Here is a 5,792-nt window from a genome sequence, read left to right as displayed (position 1 = left end):
TATTAGTAATCATTTTATATTCATTGAGATTCAGTTATAATATTATACTAATTATACTAATACTAATCATTTTTAATTTTTTAATTTAAATAAACTAAATTAATAACACTTTGGAGCCACTTTGGCGACAGTTGGCTGAGAGGGCATGATCAGCCAAGTTGTCACGACTGCAGAAATTGGGGGCATCCAACAGCTGGGAAGCTCAGAATTAGTGGATTCATTTTTTATCTCTTGGGGCAAGAACCTACAGATCTATGAGAGTTTGAGAGAGAGAGAACACCATAGAAACTGAAGAACAGAGACAAAGTGTTGAAGGGAAAGGATGAAACTGGTAGGGATGATGGAGATTAATGGTTTCTACGTTCCTAAGATGTTTATGCCTTATAACCTGAGTCCTCAGGGTCTATCCCTCACCTCAGATCCTTAAATTCTGCCAAGATTAGATGGTTTCCACTAAAAAGAGAGATTAAACAACATGGATTTGGAAACACTTCAAAAGGCACTCATTAAATATGTTTATCAACATGGATTTGGGATAATGACTTGTCCTTCTGGCCAACCCTTTATTGAGCATGTCTATAATGAGGAAAGAGAAAGTAGAATATAATATTTATATTTAGGACGTGATTACGGAAATGCGTCATACGTTTTCCCAATATCTTCTCTTGTCATTTCCTTCTTTTCAACTGAATTTAGATATTCTTGGATTGAATTTGTGCTGCCCCTTTATATGAGAAGTTTAGAGTTTAGTCAATGGAGACAGACTATGTCTCACACCCTTATGTTTGCTCCTTTAAGACACAAATCCAAAATTTTATCCTTTCTGGCCTACAACCACAATGGATTAGTTTTAAACACCAAATAGTGCTCTAGCCCATCAATAAATCAGCCTTTTAAGTCCTCTAAGATTGCACCTATGAGACTAAGAAGTATATATCAGTTTTTAAATGCGTTGGCTTCTATGAAGCTAAGACAGCTTTGTTGAAATATCCATAGTTCGAAAACAATCATATTTCCAGAGAAATGCAGGAATATCCATAAATTTTTTTTAATAAAATGACACATTCATGATTTGAAGCCTTGCTTTAATATAAAACACATGTTGTCATAATAAATGTATTGGAATATATAAATATCGATAGCTTGCTTTTCGTGGCATGAAGGATGCTAATCTTTACGTGGTAATCATTTTCATAACTCAGATTACCAATAAGAGATTTTAGTAATTTTATTGGACAGCATTAATTTTTTTAGCATAGAGTTATAAAGAAAAACTCAGATATTTTAGAATTTTTTCATAAATACATAAAAAATTCGTAACAATAAAATTGTACTCAATGAAAGACTAGACGGTGTAAATAATATGCTGTAATTTATTATTGATTTAACTTGAAAATTTCCCATGAGGAAATAATTTGTTAACACATTAAAATCTTACCAGTTATGATTTCTCTTTGTTTTTGTAGTAACAAAGATGCTTATTTTTGTCAAATTTAATGGGGCAGATTTCTATTCATAATTTTTGCACATTTTTTTGTTTACATCAGCACATTTTGGAAGAGAGAAAGCAGTTCAAACCAGTGGATTCAACTAATATATCTGTATTAAATTATTTAAATATAATAAACCAAAGATTTATGTCTTAATATGAGGATTCAACTATACAAACAAAGTGGTGTTCTTCAGCTTTTGGGTCACATTCATTTGATCAGATTTAATAGTTTTCTTAATGTGAATATAACATGTTGAATTTGATATGTCAGTAATAATGGAGTTTGATTTCTCTATCATAGATCAATAATCATGAGGAGGGAGTAGAAAAGAACCATCTACAGATATTAAAGAAACCATTACATTGGATTGGAACATTTGATCTACCATATCGGGTATTAGAAATTCAGGATAATAGATAAAATAACTTAAAATAGTCATAATGAAATGAAATTAAATCAAACATATATAATTCAATACGAAATAAAAAACTATTGATGAAAATCTGTGTTATCAAAACTCCCCCTCATGCATGAGAAAATGTGTTGATGATTTTGAGCTTGCCAAAGAGCTTGGCAAATTAAGGGTGATTAATATTTTAGTAAGAAAATCTAAAAATGGCCACACTATTGGAAAGGTTTAACTCACCCTAAAGGAATATATATATATATATATATCTATATGTGCTTTCTATGATCATGTAGAATTTCATACTAAGAAATAATAATAGCCAGTCAGTTATCCTGGAAGAGTTTGATTTTCATTTGCTATGGAATCTTTTTAATCATCAAGTATTGACTGGATTCAAAGCTCTTCACATGTTTTGTGCACAATAACCTAGAACTCTGCATCCTTTTTTTTATCAATGTGATGGTTCTAATTATGCGAGATAATAAAGTTATCCACAAGGGAAGTTCATAATAACTAGTAGTAAAAAAATCCAGTAAGAAAACTTCGTAATTAATGTACGTGTATACATATAAGGTGAAATCCTAATCGATTGAACACTATTATACATCCTAGAATGTGCTTCAGATATTATAGGAACCTCTGCGGAAAATCAGTAAATGTATTTGTTTTATCATGTATTAAATGACTTACCTACTGGTTGTATATGATAGATATGTATGGGTATGCCAACAAAATTTAAATTTTCCAAATAGTTTTTGATATATTCAGGAATTCAAAGGTTCATCCTTCATTCAAAGTTTGTCCTTTACATTTATAGGAGTTGTAGAAGACTGGAAATATTAATGATTTGTTTCAATCAATATTCTTATTGTGATAGAAATATCCTATAAGAATAAGGAGAGACCTCGATTTTCAAAAAATATTTCAGCCCATTAAACCTCTTAAAATCATATTATTTTGATAATATATTAACTAATAAATTTACTCAATAGTGTGTCTGGTTATCATGATGCCATAAAAATATTTTCCCTTATTAATGAGGTATGATCTTAGTTCTTTTCGTGCTCAATGATGAAATGAGACGATATAAAGGATTCTTTGGGCAACATAAAAACCTTAGGCGTATTCATATATAACGATTATTCTGAGTCACAAGTTAATTCCTTGATGAAATTTTCTGCTAAAGCAATCACATTTCACACGATGTTTATTTTTTGTGCTGATGGAAAGGTTTAACATGATCAATTATATACATATGGGTAATATCTTTATCCACTATTTGAGCTTTCTATGTCTCGAGACTTTCGTACGCTTGACAGCCTACCACTTTATTCCATTAGCATAAATTTACTTCCTAGAAAGTTTCATAATTCCTTAAAATAATTAATTCTTTCTCTAAACATGCTTTCCGGTTAGAGTATGTTAACACACATTTTAGGTATTTTTTTCCAATTCAAATTTGGTGGAGATGCCTAAAGAGCCCAAAAAGTCCTCAAACAGATGCTTCCTCTACCAGAATCCTCTAACATATTCTTCTTCTGCCGGAATCTGCAGAATATCTCTGATATGCCTTCTTTACTTGTGCATATTGTCCATTTTATCTTGGGAAAATCTTCTTGAGTCACCTAATATCTTCTAATACATTGTATAGGCTTGAAAATCTGCATAATATCTTTGGTCAAGCATGTTAAGCCTCTATCTTATGTTTTATAATAACCCTTTGAACCCTTTAGAGATTTGTAATATCCCTTCATAAAAATTCAAGAGATCTAGGTTCATAAAATATCCAGAAATTCCCAAGAAATATATCCAGAAATTCCATAAAATAGGCTGTCCTTGAATAAGGATGTCATTTTTTCTACATATATTTTATTTGTAACTGTTATCAGATGCATGGATGTGAGAATTTTGTCTAACCATATGAATTCATATTTCCTTGAAATGATAAAATAGGATATTTTTAGTGATAATGCCAATTTTCTGTTTGATTCTGGCTCACCAGTATGTAAAATACTAGGTGGGTAAATAATAGAGGTAGATTTCAGAGAATATTTTTTAAATTTGGTACCATCTTAGAGTTGTATAACTTGCTTCATTGGACCGGATTCTGGTCATTCAATAATTGGCGGATTATGCAATCCATTATCTAAGAGATTTTAGTTTTTGGATGAGTATACTCCATCAGCTTGGTACTGCCCTTAAGTGGCCTAAGGGCTATCATGAATCTCCATTTTTTCCTTAATTGGAACTGCAAGAATATATGTTTAAGCGTTTTGAAAACTCTTGGAGTGCACATATGTGACCTGATATTAAATAAGATGTAAGTAGAGAGACCTTAAATACTTAGGATAAACAAAAGAGGCATATAGTGTTTCCAAAATGTCTTCTTAAAACATACATATAAAAATAAACAAAATAGAAGTCACAATTTATGAGTGGTGAGGACAGATGTGACTCCTATTTTTTCCCAAACACCACTCATATAAAGAAACATAGATTTGAATCACAGTCTATGAATGCCCAATAATTATAGGGGATCTCACTGCATGCTTAATAATCTATGGGACAAATGAGGGATGATTTCCCATTATTTTGGAATTCCTAATCACCTTTGAAGAGTTGTTTCACCTCGTAGTATTCACCTAATATTGGGATGATTCACTGAAGTATCTGAAACTCTGTGGGTAACAGTGCGGTAGATTTGGAACACCTAAGAGCCTTCTAGGAGCCATTACCTGACTTATTTAGCATATGTTCTATTAAGGACATTAACTAATATTCTTCAACTTGAATTTATTTTGATGAATTTGATATATATATACTTTATTTATTCTTCATAAATAATAGAATTCAATTAGAGACAAAAATACTTATAATCATCTTCATAACATATACAGATGGATGTGCTCCTTTTTGTACCATTAGTTTAGTCTAATTGAAGTGATTGATATGAAAGGATACAAAAAAATCAGTAATATAAATTTGAAGGTGAAACTGGCGTAGGATGTAGAATAAAGTATTAGAATTTATGGCCTGCAATCCTCCGTATTCACCTAACATTATCTGTACCCTTTGACATCCATTTAAATTTACTGTTAATAAGTTTTATTAACATTAATTATTTTCCATTTTCTTCACTTTTCTCTTATTTCTTTTTATTATGCATCCTAATATCAAAAATTCAAACAAAAATTAAATTTCCTAATTGATGTAGGAAAAAAATTTCAATGATTTAACTCATTCTAAGTAGGGTTTATATAAATATTAAAGAATAAGAGGAATATTTGACATACCAAGTTTTAAGCATTAAAATTTATGAATTTTAATGGTAATATCATATCTAAAACCTTAATTTTGAATAATATTTATGAGTTATAATTTATATTCTTTTTTATTGAATTCAATCACATACTACTATATTTATCTGTAATTCCTTAATTTACCATGATATATTTAAAAAGGAGACAATAACTCTAACCTAAATATTTAAACCTTTTCAACAAAAAAGAGAACATCTATTTTTAATAGCGTAATTTTTTTCATTTTTTGGTGTCAAATCAGTGGCGAATGGATAATTAACATAACTATGACATGAATCAACCTGATTGACATTAGGTATGGCACCATTCAATCATCATGATGATTAAGTCAGTGAACTCTTACCCATAACCCATTATTTATCCTTTAGCAGCTCCACACCCATGACTAGGGGATCAGCAATACTCATCATATGAGTGAGACTAGAAAGTACTATTTTATGGATATTTTAATGTTCTTTTCAAGTGTCCTTTGAATAGGTATATTTCTAATACATGTTTAAATACTAATTATCACCATCATTGCATAATTCACACTGTCATTGCATGTATTCATGCATTTCATTTCTAAGC

Source organism: Wolffia australiana, chromosome 2, assembly GCF_029677425.1.
Source record: "Wolffia australiana isolate 7733 chromosome 2, ASM2967742v1".
NCBI classification, from domain to species: domain Eukaryota; kingdom Viridiplantae; phylum Streptophyta; class Magnoliopsida; order Alismatales; family Araceae; genus Wolffia; species Wolffia australiana.
This window is presented reverse-complemented; position numbering follows the sequence as displayed.